Genomic DNA, 23,463 nt, shown 5'->3' on the forward strand with positions numbered 1-23,463 from the left:
TCTGAGTTGTGAAACTGAAACTTACTTTGCAAAGTGAAGTATACTTGAAATACATAAAAGAAATTACTTGAATTATCTGCCATTCAAACACAAGGACTAGGTTTTTTGTTTTTGTGAATGCAGCATTAGGCTTACAGTGATGGTGGTGGGAAAGGCTTTAAAAGAAAGTCACACCAACAGCTCAGTGGGAAATGCTGGTGTCTTCCAGCACAGGAGCCAGTGCAGTAGATAAAAGGACAGGGGTGTAATCAAGGCACTGCAGCAGCATCATGATTATTGTCTCTGACAACACAGTGGGACTTTGCATGTAGTGTAAGCACAAAACTGGACTATGCCAGAGAGATTGGGATACTGGCAATTAGAAAAAAAAAAAAGTAAAGTGGTTTTCAGTGCCTAACTATTCCCCCTTGAGCCTGATCAAATGCCCAGTTTAACCAGCGCAGATATGCATTGACTTTGGTAGGCACTGGAACAGACTCTGTAATTCAGGTTTCCTCTTGGTTTATGCTGTTCATTTTATCAGACTGCTGCCAGAGTGACCTTGAAAATGACCTAAAGAAAAAGTCAAATTACACTTCTGACTTTTCTCTTATTTTGTTTTTAGGCAAGATAAGAGAATCAGTAATATGCAGGGAGAGAAGAAACCACATGAAATAGTTTCCTCCTCCCAAAATGGGGAAAGAAAGAAAGAAGTATTTTAAGAATCAAAGGAACAATAAGATGCTTCCCCTGGAGACAGGGATTTTTTCCTCCTTTACACAGTTGTAAATCAGAAATGGCACACTGAACAATTTTGGGTTATATCTGTATGGATTCAGCTGTAGTGCTGAATTCACTTTTGCATGGTGTGAGGGCCACGTGATTCTCAATCACTTTTTTGGAACACACAGAATTTTTCACCCGATGGATGCTAGTGAGACCTCATATGAATGTCCAGGACAGGTTCAAAGTGGCTGATACCCCACTGTTGGGAAATTTTGGCTTAAGTACTGATCCTCAGCTCTTTTTCTCAGGTTCAGTTATGTGGAGAGGAATTGGCTTCTTACCTTGTAGATCCATTAGGGACTAGAGTAGCCTTTATGTGCTAAGCAACATGGGCAATGTAAGGAAAACTCAGGATTAAACAGTAATCTATGTTGTAGTAGCAGCTATATATTAGTGGTACATGTAGTGACTAAAACTGCACCAGGGAGATTAAATTTCAAGTCTGCTGAAGGCGTCCACAATCTGGGCAATCTGTTAAAGGACTGTACATAATGAATGTTGTACTTCTTTGTAGCTGAATGCTTAAAACTCATTTTCACTCTCTGTTCTCTCAAACTGAGGTTGTCAAATTGGTGCCAAGTAAGACAAGTTTATAATATCTATTATGTACCTTGGAAGTTGGTGGAGGCTAGTTCCACTCAATTTAACCGTGTTGCTTTTGAGGACAATTTGTTCTGACCCGGCATGTGAAGCCTGTATATGAATCAGCTGTTTTACATCTGTCACCAAAAGAACTTGTATGAATGTTTTTTTTTTTTCTGTTAATTCAAGCAAGTCTGAGGGGGCTGGGAGGACATGGTTTGCACAGAACTAGTTAATGAGAATGTGTCCACCTACTGGTTGGTTTCCCGTCTCCAATTCAGCTGAAGAAGGATCTTATGTTTAAATTACTCCAGCTGGACTCAGGAGAGGTCGGATCCATACCTGTGGTGGCTTTTCAGCCTCAGTGTAAGACTTTGGGTAGATTACCTCTCTCTCCTGTGCCAATTTTTTTTTTTCTGCTGTATAAAGTGAGGAAAATTGTGGTAATCTTTGTTATTTTTTGGAAATATTTGAGCTACAGGCTCAGGAAAGCTTCTGGTATTAAGAAAGCAGAATGAGATGTGCATGCTGAATAATGACATATCTGAGAAAACTGTAGCCTTCCATTTGAAAGATGCACTTTGATTTGTTGTTGAGGTGTAATTTGGCCTATGCACATGTATCCAGCACTTTTAATTTGATCTGTGCAAATTAACTATGTAGATTTTATTGATAAGACCTCTGAAATGCATGTGGCCATGCAGGTCACATGACATTCTTGTCCCTGACTGTGTAAGCTAACTCTTAAATTTCAAGGAAAGATATTCTAATTTTCATAGAAAAAGTAGATGATTAAGAGAAGTTTAAGCAGTTGCAGTTCTTTCTGGGTGGATTTTCTGTGAGAATACTTATAAGTTAATGAGTAAGGCTGTACTAATTTTATTTCTTTTGTGCAAAGCAATTCTATATAATTTTATTTGACAGCCTGTGAGTTTGGATACTGCTTTGGTTTATATGAAACTTTGGAGCTCTGGTTAAGGTATTAAAATACCTAACTCAGAGCACAGAATAAAGTGCTGGCAGGCAGAGGAGACCCCATATTATATTTCTTAATTTGGGCATTGAGTGGTGTGTTACAAATGAATAAAATCTATGTTTATCAAGACACCATTTTCACACGAGTAATGATTAGATTAAAACATGAAGTCAAACTTGTGTAACTTTACTACACAAGATCTACCTGTGAAATGCTGGGTATGTCCTGCTATTAGATAGGAAACATCCAATCCATCTAAATGCAATAAAACAATAAAAAGTCATTAGCTGTGTTTGGTGACCTCTCAGGCACAATTAGATGTTGTCTGAGTCACCTGTGCAGTGTTAGAAGGAGCTGTGTTGCAGAGAATGCAAACACAGACCACTCAGGCTGGTGATGAATAGTTATGCCAGTTGTGATTGCACTCTGATTTTCTGTTACATATCCTCTAAGGCACTGCAAAAAGAGATCTACCATTTTAATGAATCTTTCTGCTGTGTAGAGAAAGACAGTATAGGCAAGCATAGGTCATCTATAGCCCTTAGTATCAGCTGTAGCATACATGGCATTATATCATAATACCATTTTATCCCTCATGATCTTTGATCAGTGCTAATGATCAAAGTTTGCATAGCAGCCAAGAGAATCATGAGACAGTAGATATTTATAGCTTATGGCCAATTCTGATTACTCTATAGCAGCTTTCCCAGTGTTCTGTAGTTTGATTGATGTCATTGGCATGCTCCAGCATTCAGAATATATCAAATAAATTTGCTATGCTTTGAACATGAAAGGGAAGTAAAACACTGATAATTTAAGAAACCAGAAAAGTAGGGAAGATAGGAGATGGACATTGCTGCATGTCCTTTGGCAACTAACGCCACACAATGCTTTCAGCAGTACTCTGCATGCAAATTGCCAGGCATCCTCTCTGAGGCAAGGCTTTACTTCCACGGTGAGAGTTCTGCTATTCAAAGGGGCTGGTAAATGAAATCTGAACTGCACATGCTGCAATGGAGAGGAGGACAGGAGCAGGAGACAGCTGTTTGGGGTGACTGCTTTACAAGCAGAAGCCTTTCAGTTCCATCAATCAGACAGTGTGAAAGGCCCAAATCCACAGACACCAGCATCCCACCCCCTTTGATCCCGATCCTAATAGCGTGCCAGTCACCGATGGAAATGCATTACAAAGTGAGAATGGTCCATTTTCTTCCTCCTTTTGCTGAGAGTCTGTATTTATCAGATTTAACTAGTTAATGGTTCTGCCCTCTCTCTCCGGCGCGCCGCGAGGAACCGCACTGCCGAGGTGCCACTTGTTTATTGTCACTGGAATGATGAAACCTCAGCAATCCCTGGGATCTGAGGGAGAGGTTCGGCTCAGGCCTGTGAAGGGTTAAACATCAAAATCAAAATGGTTTCTGTGTTTTCCTGGTGGAGACAGGGTTTGGTTGAGCCCCGCGAGGCCGTGCTGTGTGGGGTGGGTGACACAGATTCCCGTGGCAGGGAACTGGCGGTGGCCTCGTGCCGAGCCCGTATCTCTGGTTTAGGAAACGTGTGTCGTGTCTCTGCCACAGCCTGTGTGCTCTGTCAGCGCTCTCTGCCAACAACAAGCCCAAGGTTGCTCACCAAATGGGTTTCTTCCTACCTGTGAGGCTGCAAGCGCAGCTGCAGCGTGTCCTTGAGCTCGTGTGGCACCTTGTCTGCCCAAATCCATCAGCCATGTCCCCATGTATGAAACAGCTGTGAAGATGCTGGGGAGGACTGACTGTGCAGGAGGTGACAGGTGAGAGGCCATGAAGATGCTCAGAGTGATATAAACTAGATGGTCTTAGGCCTCAGGTTTTTGTGCTGTAAGCTTCCATCTGTGAAATGGGCTTTATTCCTTTGTCTGTCATGCCTGTATAAGCTTTTTTGGCTATCTGGTGCCTAGCCCAAGGGCTCCAGTTCCAAGCCCTACAATAATGAAAATAATACTTCTGTATAGAAGGCTTGTGGAACCTGTCCCTTCATCTGTAAAAGTCACTGTCTCATTTTTTCCAGTGTGCAGCATCTTATTATCAGGCTTTCTTACTGATTTGCAAACAGGAACGTTTGCAGGGTAATAAAGAAATGGGCAGCACACTTGGGTGATCTTCTGCTTTTTTCTTCTTTAAAAGCAATTTTCTTGGCAGTGAGTACGATAACAACAGAGTTAAGCTATGTCATTAATTTCCATAGATGGTAGATGGAGAATGTTAAATTCTAGGCACCTGAGTGAATCATCAAACTCTTCTACCACATAATGACTCTAAATAATCGTATTCATCATAATTAGTACCGTTAATAATGTTAAAAATAAACACTTGTACCTCAGACCATTAGTAATAGTAATCTTGTCATCGTCCATGAAAATTGCTAGGCCTGGTTATTTTTCACAGTGGGGAGCAGATACATGAGGTATGTAATTAAAATATTTATTACATATTTGATAGAGCTTGGACTATCATTATTGTATTACCAATGGCCTCATTATTATACTTTCAATATGTTACTTTGTATATATTGTGTTTAATAAAGTGTTAAAAAGTGGCTTTGGGTTTCTGAGATCAATATGTTAGACAGAAAAATGTACATGAATCGAGAGGCAAGGAAGAAATGGGATTCAAACTGTGGTTAAATGAATTTCTGTCATTCAACCCTGTACTAAGAGGTGACACAAAGCTGACACCAAGCTAATCCTAGTGATAAATCCCCAAAATAGAATTTAAGTGATACTTAGGTGATATTTAATGGTTATTTTTACCTGAGTAGATTAAATGAAAAGAGTACTAGTTAGCTGAATGGGAGAAATGAGCTTTATACAAGAACAGTGTGTCCTAATTTTTTTTTTTACTCTTTTAGCTACAAGTTTTTTTCCTGGTAACTGAAACAGGAGCTCTTCTGATGCCCATAGGGGCAAGAGGTTCTTTTGCATGCTAAACTGAATTACTACAAGCAAGGGGCAGGTGTAATTTGAGGATAGGTAATAGTGACAAAGCACATCTTATTAAAAGAGATGGTCCATATAAGTTTGCAAAAATCTTTTGACAGGAGGGGTTTTTTTGGTTTGTTTCTGTCATGATTAAGTGCCAATTTATTCCTTGCCTGTCTGTAATAGAGTTTTGCAGGCTTAAGTTTGTAGCCATTATTTGAAAATAGTGTCATCATTTTCCTGTAGTAAGCTCCTATTTCCATCTGTTTCAGATCAGGACATACTTACTCTAAAAGTAAATGCTCTAGAACTAAAACAGATCCCACTATGATGCCTGCACCCTTAATCCTGGAGGATTTTGAGGAGTTCGCTAGGATTCTGGTTGTGCTGTCTGCTCCTGTTGCCTTGCTTTGCAACATTCAGTGGATTTTGTGGTATCTTTCAGGAGCAGAAAATCATTGGAGATGATTTCATTGTGAGAATGGACCAGAATTTGTTTTTCCTCTTTTAAATTGTGTTTTTGAAAAGTTTTCAGTATTTCATTTAACTGTTGCATTTAAACACTATCAAAAGAAACTGTTTCCAGTCAAGTTTTTTTTAGCAATTTCTTGAAGAACCTTTAATGTACTTTTATTCCAAAACACCTCCACACCTTCTGAAGCTTAAAAGATAATTAAATAATGAAGTTACTAAACTTTAGTTTAAAAAGGTAAAAAAAACCCTAGCCCCCAACCACCAAACCAGGTTATATCTGTGGAGGATAGTGGAAGATGCTTCCTAAATATGAAGTTGTTTTGCACGGACAAAAGAGAGTTCTCTCCAATTCCTATCAATGATGTTCAAAGGTGTGGTAGGGAACAGTGACAATGTCCCTTTCCTGGGAGCAGCTGATGGCTGTACAGACCAGGCATTTTTGATTTGCTTATTCATAAACTGGAATGAAGAAAACCCCAAAGATGCCAGAGTTGTTTTCCAGCCTGTGTGTGCATAGCTGCCATCCTAACACCAATTTCAGGTCAGAATTCTGCTACTCTGGTGACTGAGCAGTTTATGGGGATGTGACCCCTGTCTTGCTGTGCTGCAGAGCACTGAGGCACCCACACAAGGAAGTCCAGTGTCTGCTTTTGAATATTTCCATGTTCAGGCAGCCACTTTTCACCTCCCACACATTAAAGTTTTAACATGGTGGGACTTTTTGCCCTCCTTCTCCTCCTTCTCTTGGAAAGTCAGATTTCCTACCGAGCCTAAGGCTTCTCTAATGTACAGCTTTACGCACATGGAAAGTAATTTCTTTCAGAAGTAAGCAGCAATAGTAAAACCTTATCATCTGCTCCATGCCAGATATTATGAGTATGGTTGTAAATAAAACTTTATCACCTGTTTTAAACCCGACAACATAAGCAGTGATCATGCTAGGATTTCATTTTTTGGTTTGACCCACTTTACTGGCTTTATTTAGTGAGACAGGCTAAAGCTACTTTCCCCCTCAACACGTCTGATATTTCACAAGGTTTTGGGTGCTTTGAGTTATAAATTAATTTAGAGGACTCCTTTTAATAGTGTGGGATATCTCGTCTGGTAAACCATTAGCCAAGTCATAGTCTGTGTGAGGCAGTCAGATGAGGACAGTCAATACAAAAGTCTGGGTGCCCTGACTGTCCAGAAAGTAATGAAGTTTTTTTCAACAGCTTGGGAAAATTAATAAAGCTTGCCAAAATGCTATTTTGGATGCTTTCTGTGCTGTATATTACTCTCACACTGAAAAGGCCTTATGGATTTTTTCATATTATTAAAAACCGATAATTTTTACGTCTACCCAGAGCTACCCAAGAATGACATCCAGTGGCAGGGTTTCAAAATGTAGGACACGGACAAATTTTGTCATCAAATGGAATTTTCCTTGTGGAAATGAGATGTTTATTCTCAGTAAATTGAAGATAATCTCTTCCAGATTTCAGAGCTGTCATGACTGAAGGCCTGGACTTTGGAGGAGGATGATGAACCTAATAAAACCTCTATGAAAAATTCAACTCTTCATTAGATCCTCCTTGTCACTAAGGCTTATTAGAGCTGCTTATTTGGGATTAGCACAGAAGACAGAATGTGTTTAATATGTTATTAAACTATTTAGACTTAATTTTGTCCCTATTTGTTGTACTGAGTCTATCAGGGAAAAACCTGAGTTGTTCTGTATGTACGTGATTTTGTTTTGCTTAAATAAATTGGGTGTCAGATTTTTGTTACGATGTCTGAGGCATAATTTGGGATTTTAAAATTTAATGTATAGATTATTAGATAATTTCCATCTTCCCAGAAAAGAAACAAAACTTCATCTTACTGCATCCCTTGATAGTCTGAGGTGTAGCTGCTTAATACAGGAGTTGAATCACTTATGGATTCCTCACAAATGGTATTGTGGCAATGTGTAAGAATAGCAACAGCATATATTAAAACATCTTTATAATCAGAATAATAATGAAGAGCCTGTAGATATGAGAATCCCAAAGTTTTCCCAGTGCTTTAATAAGTACTGAGCTACCGTTGCAATTCCTGAATTATTCAGGGCTATAATTTGGAGTCACAAGGCTTTAGTATGCTGTAGATGTAGCACTCAGGCTTCCAGGGTCATGGTAGATATTAAAAATTGTTATGGAGAGATCTAGATTGCTAATCACACAATGGCAGATATGTTGTGGAGTGGCCTAGAATTACAAATAATTTAACAGGATCCAACTGGTGCTAAATCCCCTCTCTCTCATTCCTCAAAACACAGGTTGCACAGCAGTGCTTCTGTGACAGTAAAGGGGTACAAAATGTCCTCAAGTGTATATCTGAAGAATCCTATGAGTAATGGAATAAGAAGAGCACAGCATATACAGGAAAAAAGTCTCCTCATGGACTGGAATGACAGTAACTAACCACTGCAGTGAGGTTATAATTATAATTTTGTCACAAGACTAGGGAAGTCAAGGTTTCACAAGGAAAAAAATCTATTTACAGGAAAATATTATGCTTTTCATTTGATATAAAAAGTAATTATTGCAAAGGGACCCATGGAAGATCTTGAAGACAGTCACCCTCCTTTTAATAAGTGCTTGTGGCAGCTAAGTGGGGATCAGGAGTATTCTTTATCAGGTTTGCATTCAAGTAGTACTAAATATATGCAGGTAGGAATTAAATAGTATCTGAGTTTAATTAAAATTATAAAAAAAAAAGGGGGAGAAGAATGGTTGGTAGACTGCTCGACTGCATTTTAACCAGTAACCTCAGACCCTAATTAGAAATGCTTTTCATATCTCCTCCATGCAAGGGCTTAATCTGACGTGAGTCTGTGAGCGAGGGCTTGGGGGACCAGTGTTAATTCTGCATTCGATCTTGGTTTGTATGGAGGCAGGCAATGCTGATTGACCGAGTTGCAGCACAGATCCCATGACCTTGCTGGGATTTTCATGTGAGGTGTTAATTGAGAGGGTGGGTTAATCTTGGAGCATCATTGTCCCCGAGCTAAGGACAAAGTTTGTGCTCTCTGTTTCCTTACTCAACAGTATATTTGATCTCTACCTCCTCCCCTTTATGACAGTTTAGCAAGCCTGCAGAAAATTCACTTGTGATAAATTTATTGGTGGGGGATTATCTCATGCAGGTTTTGTTTGATTTTTTTTTTTTTTTAATGATCTAGTTGTGGAGAAAGAGTGGTTAACTGGGCTGAAAACCAAAAAACCAAAATATCCTTCTCCTGACTGTCCCCCCACAACCCACTCCAATGAGACTATCATAGCGGGTGGGGGGAGTGACATCTTGAGATTAATTATACTGAAGAAAACTACAAGGCATGATTTCAAAGTTATTTCATCAGAGTGCTGGGGAAATATAAGCTCTTTTTATTCCTCCTGAGTAGAAAGCATAAAATAATTACAAAAACAAAGAGATATTACAGGCGACAGAGCTTTTATAATAATATACAGGTTAGAGTTTTCATACTGGATTTGTGTAATGCAAGAAAAGACAACCCTGCCATTCTGCTTTTTTATAAATAATGAATGGCTTTTTTTATTCATGTTTTGTTTTACAGGCCTGTCATTTTTAATGTAAGGGGGAAATTTTTTACTCTGGGCAGGACTAATGTGTACTGGTTGACCTTAAATATGACTCCCAGGGAGCAGGATAGAAGTTAAAAGTGGCAGAAGCAATAGAGCTGTGAAACAACAGTGATAAAAAAAGCATGAATGATATCTGTCCTTGACATGCAAAGAATTTATCTTGTTTTACTGTAAAGTACAGGCAATTTGTTCAAAGCCCAGCAGGGAGCTCTGTGCCCTCTGCAAGCCCCAGAACCTGTGGTATGGATGGGAAGTGACAGTCCTATGGTGGGAGATGGTGTTGGTCCACTGGGGAGAAAGAATGGTCTTTGGGCCTGCTTGGATGTCTGTGGGATACATCCAGAAAAACTGGCAGCCATGGCTTTTACATGCCTGATTGGGTGGTAGTGTAACCTTCATGAGAATATTTTCACCTGAGTGGTGCTGTTGCCTATGCCAAAATAATTCCAGAGGTCTCTGGCACGGTGAGGTGTTCCTGTGCAGAGCCACAAGAACAAGTGGGATGCCTTGATGCCACTGCAGACCTGGCCTCACAATATCTAAGTATAGTTCTGAGGCAAAAATCACAATCCTTAGGTAATTACCCTTTGAAGGGACATTGGGAGATTTTTTTTTCCTTTTCCTTCTCAAGAAATGGCGCATTACTGGAGAGTAACTTAAATCAGCAAGAATTTAATAGCTTCCTTGGCTGGGTGAAAAGCTACAGGTCAGCCCTTGGATTTATATCCCTCTATAGGTTCCAGTTGTAGAGAGTTTCTTGTAGCAGTAGTCAGCAGTCTTCTAGGGCTGTTACACCAGATTGTATTTTTCTTTTTTAAAGTTTAAGAATATTGATAGAAACTCAGTGGGAGCTAGGAAATGCTGGCGCTCGCTCCAGTGTCTATATCTTGCTTTGAGGAGAGGCACTGGAGCTCGCCTGAGCTTGGGATTCTCTGGAGCCAGGAGCTGGGAGTGCTGGTGCTCCACTCTTCCCTCAAGATGCTCTGAACTCCACGATCCCACCCTTGCTCCCACCACACTAATGCTATTAAAATCCACCCACGTGTTATCTGTAATTGCTGACCACTATCTTAAGCCACCCTGCAGCCTTTGAGGGAAAAAAAAAATAAATTTTGGAGCTGTGAAAGAGACAGAAATTTTGTTTCGCAAAGGATTTGGAGAGTTTGAAATCTGGCTTCTGTTCATCCTGGAATGAAATGTGACATTTTCAAATTCTTGGCAGAAGAAAAGTCTCAAAAAAAGCTGCCTTTCAGATTGATCAAAATGGTTCATTCTGGGTTGGACTTGCTTGATTTCATAATTTACCAGAAAAAGCCTGAAAAAAAAGTCACATCAAAATGAAAAATCAAAAAGGTCAAAACAAATCCCCCTCCCCAAAAACTCAAGGTAAATTGGCAGGGCTCCTAAACCCACTTCAGTTTTATTAGTCCACATTCTCAAATTTGAATGGAGGCTGTTGATGTTTTGGGTTTTTTTTGGGTTTTGTTTTGGTTTGTTGCTTTTTTTTTTCTTGTTTTTTCTGCAAACACCCTGAGATTATACCTCAGTTGCTTGTAGAGGAGGAACTGAAATGAAGGTGGCATCTTGGGAACTATATTGATACCCAGGTTTTGATGAATTTCAGTAAAATGTGTATTTATGGCCTGGTTGTTTGTGTTGAGAGGTGAGAATTTCTGGTGTTTGTAGCAAAAGCAACTTAGGAGCTACAGAAATGCAATTTGCTCTTTGTGTTAATCACAGACAGTTATTGAAAGGATACCCTTAATCATTGGGGTGATGTTAATATTTTAAGGGTTTCATAATAGCAATAGTTATTTTTAACACTATAATTAACTACTGTCTACATGTAGCTGCACTATTTTAAATAATTTTGTCTTGGTATAAAGGTATATTTGTCTCGTCTAAATGTAGACAAGATTTTCTTCACTAGGTTTGATGAAGCTATGGAATTCTTAATGACTTCAGATGTTTCTCTAGGTAAGACTCAAGGCTTGTGCCATCTTTCATTAGGAAAAGGAAAACTCTGAACTCTTCCTGCCCTTGCTGGTGGCTACTCACAGACCCTGTTTATGCTTTGGGGTAATTAGGTGAATTTTTGAAGTTGATAAAGGGAGGAATGAGGATGTTGGAGAAAGGGTTGTAAGATATTTTCCCTTTCTAAGTGATGAAGTCATTAAAGGAAGAAACCAACTGCCAGTGTGGCATTCCCCAAAGGAGGAGCTGCTTTCTGCTCCAGGCTCTGTGTAGGTCCCTGTGATCTGCTGTGTAATTTTGTGTGGAAGAACAGTTCTGTGTTGCAGTTGAAGTGATGCAATGACCTGCAGCTTGGGGGGTTTTCTGTGTGTGTTGTGTTTCTGTAAGAGCATTTTGGTTTGGCCCTTTCTTGTAGTCAAAGGGAAGAGGGATGTCCATCAACATCATCTTTATGGACTGGCCATAGCTCTATTAATAGGCAAATATAACTCTATTATTAGGCAGATAGTTAATGTTACCCCATGTAATTTTGGACAAAGTACAAAATGACTCATGCAGCAGATGAATTACCAGTTTAATTTTCGAGGCTTTAGGCATAACGGTCTTATAGTGGTTGTTTGTTGTTTTCTGTCACTGCCTTTAATCTGTTTTTTTTAAAAATTCCACTGATTCTGTATTTATAGCAACTGCTTCACCTCATTGCTCTGGATGATCTTACCAGTTAAAATATGTCCAGCCCGACATAAGGAAGCGGTCTTCTGGTACGTTCCATCTGTGTGATGTACTTTGTCTGTAAGTAATAACAAAAGGCTTCATTAGAGAGCTAATCAGCTCCCTCACCTTTGAGACCTAAAGTAATCATGTATTTCAGATGCACATCTATAAGAACGAGCCTGGTAATGGTGGAGAGCAGGAACTGTCTTTAGGCGAAGGCGGCAGGTGCTGCGCTCGGCTTCCTCCTCGCCGGGCTTTGCCTCTCAATCCTGAGCCCCCTCTTTCAATAAAGTTTTACTTTGGCTTCTTGCAGAAAAAAGGTTTCGGAAGCTGGGTAAACAGAGCCTGAGCCTGCACGAAGGGGATTAAGGAGGAGAGGCAAGAGTGGAAGGGAAAATGAGGATATGACAGAGGCCATAGTGAGTTCAAACAAAATTTGGCCTGCAGAAGGCAGAAGAAATCCCACTGGTGACAGGTGCCATCTTGTGGGTCATTCTGCCACTCTGCCTCCTGCCACTTTTTATAACGAGAAGAGATAAAGGAGGACTGAGTTCTTAGAGGCTTCGAATTGGAAAAGTAATTCAAAGGGATGTGAGCATGGTTGGCTTCGGGGTTTGCATGATACTGTAAACATCAATACTTTCCTTGTCAGCGCTCTATGCTATTTAAGAATGTTAAAGTCCTCTATGAATAGAGACTATGTGCGTGTCTAGAAACATGTAATCATAAATAGCACGAATGATAATCAAATTATTTTTACTTTATAGTAATGCAAATATAATATTCATGCATCATGTAGGCCTAGGAAAGGTTACAGCCTGCAAACTGTGCTAATTAAAATATAATAGCACCGAGGAGTATATGTAAGAGTTACTAATGTCCATATTTTCCCTCTTTCCTTTAAGATCTTATCTTTAATGAATACATAAAAATGCAATGGTTAGCTGGTACTTTAGTTCTGTGGGGTTTTTTCAGGAAATTTATTTTGAAAGGATGTGCAAAAATAATCTTAGCATCTACTAAGCCAAAATCAAATATACTATCATAAAGTATATATTATTCTTTTTTTTTAAAGGAAAAACTAGTATTTCAGGCATGATCCTGAATTCAGTCAAAAAACTACAGCATGATTATTTCTTAAAGATTTCCCAGTTTAAAAGAAATAGAACAGTATTCCTGTCAAACACGATGGCATATCTCAGTATTATTTTTAAACCAAATTTGAGGGTCACATTTTTAGGGAAGAGGTTTTAAATTATAAATTACTAATTTTAAGTATTGTCAAACAACTCCAACTTGGAATTAGCCTTAATTTCCTTTTCCCATGTTTATACTCCTGTCTGAAATAACATTGCTGTTTTGTGGACATTTATGAAAATTGCATTGGGGTGAATGAACTGCAATGAAAGGAAGCTTTAAGCTGATATGTACAAAAATTCTAAATATGCCTTATTGCAAGCATTAATGCCAGAAGTCGAGTAAGGAATCTAACATTGTCTGGGTAGGGAACAGCAGCAGTGCCATGTGAGAGCACCCACCACAGCTCTAGGTGAGCTCTGCTAAGAATTCGTAAGGAGAAAGCAAACCCATGAAAATACCAAGTAAATTTGACTGATTAATGCATTTGAAAGGAATTCTTATTCCTTGGCGAGCGTTGCGTTGTTATGAGGAATATGAAGATCATGGAGTGCATTATTCTGTCCCCACGATTTGCTTCTCCCTGCTCATGAATCAGTGCATGAGACTTGACTGTCAATGGCTGGAGTCAATGGCTGTATTGTGCATGGGCAGAATTCCCGGCCATGCAAACCGAGCTCAGCCTTCATATTCTTTAATCACCTCAACTTGGGAAGTTGCATAAATGTGGCTGTGCTTGAAGCGCTGTGAAATTCTTCTTTGCCCGTTAAAAAAAATAAAAATAATTATGTATATGTTCAGATGAGCTTAAGGGCAGTGAAGAACTTTGGGCTGTGCCTTTCGGTTAGTTGTTCACGAAATTAAAAAATTATTTGTAATAAAACTTCTCGGTGGTTAATTATGACATTTTAATGGGGCGAGCTTGAATTCTTTCACGGGGTTATGAAAACAAATTAATGTTAAATATGACATTTTCCTTTGGATTTATGACATATGCCCTGGCCCCTCCCTCACCCCACACAACGTGTACAAAAGGAGGTATTAACAGAAAAACAGAGATGTTGTGTGTTCTGTTATGAACAAGCTTTGTGATCTCATCCCAAGGTTTTATCCAAGCTTGAACCATCTGGCTTTGAGCTGGGGAAAAGCATGTCAGGCTCTCCCCCAGAATTTCAGTGTCAGGGAGAAGGGGCAGAGTGCCTGTGCTTAATGCCAGGCCCCCTTTCCTTCCCTCCACAACCCTGCGAGAAAGACAGGAGTCAGGCATTGAAAAGCATACCAGGCATTTTTAAACACAACCCTGACATTTCCTCAGCATTTCCATAGCTAAGGCTTTCCTTTTCCCCATCCCCCTACCCCTCTTTCAATCAAATAAGGCACCCGCTCTCTCATGCCTAGTGCAAAGAAGGGAAGGGAGGGAGTGGGGGGGGGGGGGAAAAGTTGGCAATTTAATTCAAACAAAAGAAGCTTGAAATCTATAAGCACAGCAACTCCGAGGCTTCTGGCAAATAGAATTCTAATTAGTATGCTGCTATTTTTCTTTTAGACAGATGAGGGATGCCCCCTATTGACTCTAGCAGGCAGGCTGGTTAAAAAAAAAAAGGGAAAAAAAAAGGGAAAAAAAAAAAAGAGGGGGGCAGGTGGGGGCTAGCCAGCAAACACTGCAGATTGCAAATTATATCGCAAACCCTGCCAAGTCCCAGCTCTTGGCATCAGATTTTTAATGACACCCTGGAAAAGGGAAAAAGAAGCCCTCAGCTAAGGGATAAAAATGAGGGGTTTTACACTGTGATAAGTCTTTGCTTAAAACCCAAATGGCCAAGCACACATTAGGGTTTTAAAATATTCATAGATAGAAGTGAAAATGAGGATATGAGGATGTACATTTGTTGCTTGGTCAATTGACAACTCATTCTGCATATTAATAAAAGGGATGATCTAATTTTAAAGGGACAGTCTGTCTTTTTCAACCATGACTTTTTGAGTATTATGAAGCTGAGGGCAAAACATCACAGAGGAGGCCAGTGATGACACAGAATGTTGTTCTCTTTTGATGTAGACCTGGTACTAACTACTACTTTGCTCAGGAATTCTGGGGTCTCTAAAAATATGATACCCTTCTTGTATAGTCTCTCTGATGTATGGCTGCTGAACACTTTGATTTCCCCCCCACTTTTTTTTTTTTTTTTTTTTTTTTTTTGCAGTGCATGAGGCCTTTCACAGTTGTAGGATTTTATCCACAAACAGTCAGACCATCACAGAGATGGAAGCCATTTCTTTTAATAATTAGGCCACCTTCTGTTCCACAGAACTGCTTTTGGCATGCCTACCTCGAAATAATGTTTTTTTTAATATCACAGTATATCTCCTCCCATCCAATACTATACAGTAAGCGTTCACAGCAGTGTGAGTTTGTATTAATATTACATACAGTACCTTAGTTCAACTAAGAGAAATCTCTTGGTCAGAGCTTTAAAAAATAAATTTGGGCCCGTGCATCTCAAGTACTTCTGTTCAAGAATCACTCGAGGGTTAATTTAAAGATAAAAAAAAGGCACTTTGATTTCATTACACCTGCAAATCCTAGTCACAATTAATGCCATGATTGTGTGTGCCTATCCTGAGTCATAGTTAGGCAGCTAAATACCAAAGAAACTCTGTCTGCTTATAATTAAAAATGCAAAACTGGACTAAAAATTATTTGCGTTTACAAAACTGTAGGCACTACAAAGTGAGGCTGTGTTAATACCACTCTCAAAAGTCACAGCTAATATTAATTATCTTTAAATACACACCCATATACAAATGAAGCTTTAACTCAGATCATGTAGCTCACAGTATTTCTAGCACAGGGCTTCAGACATTCCATAGATTTTTAGGGCATCCTTTAGGCTGTGGATGTACAAAAATGAGGTTTTACATAATAATTTGCTTTACCTGTCAGTCCCCTCCTAGTGCAGTTGCTTTTCTCAACTGAATTTGACAGGAGGGCGGAAATGTCGGCGATAATTAAGTTCTTCTAAGTTTGGTTAAAGTGGGTGGAGGAGGGAAAGCCAAAGGAGGGCCCCCAGCGTGGGGGAGGTGGGCAGGACTCAACCCTCAACCCTTCCACGCTGGTTTGGGAACAGCTGGCGGGCTGCAGCATCTCCTCGTGCTTCCTGAACGTGTGCTGAGGAGAGAGGAGCAAGGGCTAAAGGACAGAAATCTCTAGGAGACCGTGCCAGCAGAGGAATTCAGATGTGTGGTTTTCAGGAAGAGCAGCTAGCTTACCTTTTCTGACATCAAGCCTTTTTCCAGAGCAGCAATTGTGTTTGCATTGTAAGGAAAAATTGCTGCTGTTATTTAGGAGAGTCTGCCGATCACTGTTAAAAAAAAAATAGTGTTATCCCTATAACAAGATTACAGTGTTACTAAATGGATTCTTGAAGTTTGTATTTAAAGACACTACGATGGGAAGTTCCCAAAGTGGGATGCTTTATTACGTGGATCCTGTTAAAATTAGCAAGTTCATGTGGTTTGGAAAGTGACTTGCACCATAGTTTGAATGACACAAAGAAACCTGTGTTAGGTTACCAGTACTTGTACTCTCCCACTGAACAGCCTTTTAAGGAAAAGGAACTGAAATGCAAGAAGCTGAAGAGGAAAGACTGCAATAAGATGGACCAGAATGGAATTTCTCAGCACATTGATGAATTAGTCTTGGTGCAGTGTCCAGGCAGTGACACTGTTTGCATTTAATCCTGAAAGGAAGAAAACCAGTCCATAAAGCTCCCATTGGTTTGTCAGAAACTTTCCAGGGTGACCTCTTGGCAGGAGCTCATGGTGGCACCTCTCTGGTAGCCGTGGCTGTGAGTCAGTGGGAACCATTGTAGGTGTTAGGAGAGTGTATGGTCTAATCTATACAGAGTGACATACAACCTAAAAAACAGAGCTAAGGTAAAAAATATTGTGTGGTCTAGCTGATTTAATTGGGAATGCCATTGAATTCTAAGGATACAGGATCAAGTTCTTCATAAAATTCCTGATGATTCGTTTGCTTGGTACTTTGAGAGATCATGAAAAGATATCACTGTTATTGTTGACATACACAGAAACAAAACTAAAAAAACCCAAAAAAAGCTCCAAACTTGAGCTTTTGGTTTGTCTGTACCTACTGCTACTGAGTATAAAGCAAATTCAGTGTGCTATTAGAGGCAGGGTGGGAGAAAGAAATGTTTTCTTTCTTTTGGCAGTTGCTCCAATATTAACTGCACATATCTATGTGGAGTTTTATGGTCAGAACAGTAAGCTCAAGTGTAAACTTGAACTGGATGTTGAACAATAGGTATCCAGTTAGTAGATAAATTAGATTACCAAAAATTAACTATACCAAAGGAAGAGTTGAAATGGCTCTGTCTTTAATAATCCAGCCCAGTGGGAAGAATAGGAGGTAGTTTGAAGATATCATCAAGAGTTCTAGGTAGGAGTATCAAATATTGCTCTCAGGTGGTGCAGAACTGCTGTAGGAAGAGTCAATGCCCTACCAATTAGTAAAAATTGCAATTACTACTTTCAGGAAAGGTTTTTGGCAGAAAATAATTTTCCCCTCCTTTTCTTATGGACAAGTTATATTCAGTCTGTAGGTGCAGGAATCTGACAAGTAATTTTAGCACCCAGTGGCTTAAAGGAGTTCAAATGACCACTAAAGTCATATTAACTTGTCAAATTGACCAGTATTTTCTGCCACTGAAACAGTAGAATGGATGGCTGGAGACAATAAAATTGTTTCAATTATACTGCATTAAGCATCCTCACGAAGAAGTGAAAATGCAGAAAGCAAATAGGAAAGGATCTAAGAGACGAGCTCAACAATGACAAGAATTTCAGTGGGACTCTTGAGTGAATACCCCATTAAAGAGATATATTGGAGGAAATATCTACTGAAGGTGCACACAGCTAATTTGTGCTTAGAGCTGTAGAATCATAGATTTGTTTAGGCTGGAAAAGACCTCTAAGATCATTGAGTCCAATTGTTAACCAGCCCTGCCAAGCCCACCACAAACCATGGCCTGAAGTGCCATGTCTACACTTCTGTTAAACACCTCTAGGGATTCTGACTCCACCACTGCCCAGGGCAGCCTGTGCCAGTGCTTGACAACATTGTTGGTGAACATATTTTTTTGAATATCTAATCTAAGCATCTCCCAGCACAGCTTGAGGTCCTTTCCTCTCATTCTATAATTTTTTTTGTGGGAGTAGAGCCTGACCCCCCCCCCCTCCCTTCAGGGAGTTGTAGAGAGTGAGAAGGTTCACCCTGACCCTCCTTTTCTCCAGGCTAAGCCTCTCCAGCTCCCTCAAAAATACAGAGGCAGGAGCTTCCTCTTAAATATTAACATTGGTCTAGGAAACAAAAGGTCAATATTCTGAAAAATGCTGTTGGCCTTTAATATGTGACAAAACAAATGCTTTTGCTGTCTAAGGGTTGCCAGACTCAGCATTTCCTCGAGTTTCCTGCTTGGGAGAGGTGTTTCACTCCCAATATATACAAATAAAAACTTCAATGGCCAGGAAATTTGAGAGTCAGTTGTAACTCTCATCTGAACATAGGAAAACCCTTATGCTCTCTAAGTGCTTTAGCAAATGAGGTTTTTTGATTTTGTAACATAATGTAGAAGTTTTTCGAACCATAGTCATGCTTTCTATGTTCACATGATGATGTGGAATGAGGAAGACCAAACTCTTGGTTAGCTGAGTAGAGCTTCATTAAATTCACACTGAAAAACACCTGGACTAAAAACTGTAAAGTTGTTGTAGGATGTGATATAATGCAATCAACAGTACAGCTGATTTTAAAGAAATAAAGTAGCTGTGGTGCTTTCTTTAAATTGGAGCTATTGCTGAGGGGTGGGGCAGTTTCAGAAAGAGGGAAGATATGGGATAGAGGTTAGAAGAGAGGGCTGGAATAGTTTTGGGGATATTTTAAATGAAACTCATGCTAAAGATTTAAGATACTAATGAATAGATATGCAACCTTCCTTCACTTCCATATGCCTATACAGATACTTCCATTGATTTCATAGAAAGTTTTCTTCGAGATGGTGGATTTAATCCAAAGCATGAGTAGAAAATACATGAGATCACATTCTGCTATTCTCCTCACAGTGAGCTTTTTTATAGTTTGCACCTTTTGGGCATAATCTGAGCAGGAACAGGGCAGGAGGGGCAGAATTGCTGATGGTAGAGTTTGGTGCATCTAAGGCTAATAGGGTGAAGCCACCCCTTATTTCACACTGTGATTGGTGACACTATAAAAAAACACACATAGGAATTCTGCCTCTTGTAAACTGAATATCCAAAGCCAAGCTCCAAAGAAAAGTAATATGAAAATCAACTCCTGCACCCAGAAAAACATTGCTTGAATAAAACCCCCAAATTGGTGTTAACTCTTGGGTATTTGTCAACCCAAAGATGGAAGTGTTTCCTTTGTGCTCGAGTGTATAGGACTTTTCTTTACTCACTGGAATGCATGAGAAGAGCATCATGGATAAAGTTCCAATTGGCAAAAGTGGAAATGAAATATATATTTTCAGAGGATAAAAATGTTGCAAGCATGTACAAACAAGTGGCAGAGAGTTTGATATAGTAAGAAAATGATGACCCATGACCTTGCTCTGATTCAGTTTGATTTCTCACTTAAAACCACATTTTTTTTTATATGTCAGGTTATATATTTTACTCAGTGAAATGTTTGGTTTATTTAAAAAATACAGAAATATAGCCAGTCTCACCATCCAATTTTTCTTAGAGCACCCACTCCAGTCAGTGTGCTCCTCTGCAATGAATAAATCCAGCAGTAAATTATGTATGATTCAAACACACACACAGAGATTTATATTTATGCTTACAATGTCAGTATAATTTTACAGTCAAGACACAGTACATATACTCTGCTGTAAGTACTAGCTTGATATAGTAAACTCAAAAGAGCACGTTGGGGGTTAGCAGTTAGAGCTGAAAGTGAAAATCAAGAAACAGCAGTAGGACTGCTTTTGTCTTCAGCATGCTCTTCAAGATGTGAGATGCTCCAGTGGGTGGGAGACCTATGCACCACCCCCCCAATTCTGGGGATAACCCCAGCAGATATGCTTTACAATTACCTTTTCTTAAAATGCCAATTAACCCTTTCAGGGTTTTGTGGCATACTGTGAGCAAGCAGGAGAGGGGCACTCATTTATCCCTTATATTGAACATCAAAACCAATTATAAGGGGATTGGGGTGGGAGGAACAGGTCTTGTGCTACTGGAGATGTATCTGGAGTGCTTCCTGGGTTTATTCTTGTGGTTTTTAACACTTAGGAGGGTCTGCAGTTGCAGTTAAAAATACACTAAAAGTTAAAAGAAAAATAAATAAAAACCTACAGATAAAGACATCATTAAATGAAATAGAAAAAAAAAAGACTTTAGTTCTCTTTGGTAATATTGTTCATACTTGTTAAATTTTACCAGCTCACAAGGCAATGACAGTTTTAATTTTATCAAATGTCCTAGTGTTTATGCTCACAAAAGTAGCCACCGGTGTAAATTAAGCCTTAACTCTATCAAAGTAATTAATACCAGGCCACAGGCAGACTGAAATTTCATAATAAAAATAACCCAAAAATATTAAGGTTCTTAGGGGAAATAGAATAGTGCTAGGATGAACTAGAATGAAATATTGCTAGAATAAACCTAGAATGGCATTAATTAACCTGCAGATTAACTTAGCCCACTTAAATATGTTTTGCTACTTGGACTCTGATCTTTCAAGTCTCACATGGAGATTGACTTTTCCATGGGGTCTCATTAGGGGAAGTGTTACTGAGTGTGAGTAAAGGTGAAGGAAGCAGTTGTGTTGTGAGTACTTTGTCACATTTAGGCAGTGTACACAGTGGGTTGTGGGTTTTTTTTTTTTTTTTTGGATGCATTTGCTTTGTAAGTTGTTGGACAACTTTGTGAGTTTAAGTTATTTTGTTATTAACGTGAGAAAGGTGAGAAGGAAAGGGTGCCAAATTTATGAACTGATTTTTGTAATACATAAGTAAGTAATATTTTAAAATTTCTGGTAACTTCCCTTAAACTGTATCCATAACCTTTCCACATCCCATACCTTCTGCGGTCAGAGGAAAGAGCAAGACCCTGATGTTTCTCATCACAAAACCTGCTATCTTCTGATTCAGGGTAAAACACTCCACAGAAGCTCTGTGATTGCTAATAACTGAGGTCAGACTGCCTGTTTGAGTCAGGAAGAGATGATGCATATGGAACTGGCTGGTTGCAAGCTTTGAAGGAAAAGCTGGACTGTGACAACTTCTGTTGAGCTGGAACAGAAAGAATATGGGAAGATGTAGGCTGTGGGTGTCTGCATTGGCAGCTTCACCTCCTGGAAATGATTCCCAGGCTCCCATTAAGACAGGATGAGTATCACCCTTACCAGAGGATGCAGCTGTGCTCTGTTCAGATTTCTGCACACGTTCAGCTTGGGGCAGAGGGAATTTGGCTAAAGTAGATGAAACTACACAAGGTATGAATTGGACCTGGACCGGTGAAAGGAAGGTAGCAATTAGGTGGATTTTTGATTAAAATAACTTAATTCAGCTCAGTTTCATCCAAAATATTTGCTTATCTTTGTAGAAGTGCAGTTTTCAGCTTGTCTTTGGCATTGGATCAGGATCTAAATAAGTTAAGGATGTTTTCCTTCTTGTCTTAGAAGACTCAAGGCTGAGCACTACCAAGCAGCAGGAAAGCAATGCCCTCTTTTACACTGAACTTGTAGCCAGTGTTAAGTCTTCAAAGGTAGATTCTTCAATTATTTGTTATGCAAATGCAAACTGTTGCTGATGCTCTGAAAGAAGAATTTTCATTATTAAGTTTTTGCAGTCAGCAATCATGAGGTACTAGACAACAAATGAAAGCTAACATTGGCTTTGTGAGACATTGAACATACTGAAAAGGTGAAACACACAAAATTCATCAAAATAGCCATGATGGCACCAAAGGCTGTCTTTGGGACACCTGCATTTTGAGAAGTGCAGCACCTACTGAACGGCACATTTGCAAGCATTGAGGCATTTAGAAAAGATGATATATGTGTCCTTTATATACACATATGTATATATATTTATATCTGGTTGAGTGATTAGGTTTATATAAACATATATATGCCAGTTTTGAGCTGCATGTGAGATTGATTACTGCACACATTAGACATACATCTTTAAAATAAAATGGATGTAACCAAGACAAAAGTTATGTACCTTTGCTCTGTCCAAGTCTCTGCCTTTTACCTGCTGAGCAGGAGGGTGAGGAGAAAGGATTTACTACAAAGCAGAGAAAGTGCTATTAAAGTCTTGAAGGAAGGAAGGAAGCAGTGTCTATCACAGTTTAAATTGCTTTCTGGATGTCCAGATGTAACACAACAGCAGAACTCTGGGTGATTGTACGTGCTGCCTATGGTGCAACAGTGAGGTAGAGCAGGGTAAAGGAAGTATAGTTTTAGCAGCCCCTGACAGTGTAGGTAGAGAAACAGGGGTCTGTTATAATGATTTCCCATGGAGGTGAGTGCTAATCAAGAGGGGGAAAAGAACCTCTGAAGGTCATCACCAAGGAAAATTACATGCTATGCTTTTTCTGGCATCCAAGTTTGATCACAGTGCTCAGGAAAATAGCAGGAAGAGATGTGTGCTGGGCACACACACCTATGTGCATTGGTTTGCTGTGTACTACATAATAATACCTGGGGTTTGCAGCACCTGGGGTTATAATGGGTTCTCTTTGGACAAGCAGAGCAGAGGAAGATGAGATGTTTGGGTCATGTCTTGCAGAGAGAGGGTGAGAGCCTGAAGATGGTGATTCTGCAAGATTGAATAACACAAACATAACTATAGGGTGGGAGGGCTGCTGTGGCAGTTGAAACATCCCTGATGGGTACTTGCAGGTTAACCAGACAATGAAGAGACTTGGGGAACACTTACCATTATGCCATTAGCAGTGTTACATTGTGTAATTGATACCTTTACATCATTGCTTGGTTTCAAAATTTTTAGCCAGGTTTCCATCTGCCTTTTTATTTTTGAGTTCCATAAAATATTATTTAATGATACTGTGTTTGTATTTTTCACACAATGCCTTTGTGTGTGATACTCAGATTATTTTTTGAATTCCAAGTTATCTGACTTTTTAGTTGGTTTGTCTTAATTGTTCTTGAAATCATTGTGCACCCTACAGAGAGCTCTGTTCAAAAAAACCCA

This window comes from Lonchura striata, chromosome 11 (assembly GCF_046129695.1).
Source record: "Lonchura striata isolate bLonStr1 chromosome 11, bLonStr1.mat, whole genome shotgun sequence".
NCBI classification, from domain to species: Eukaryota; Metazoa; Chordata; class Aves; order Passeriformes; family Estrildidae; genus Lonchura; species Lonchura striata.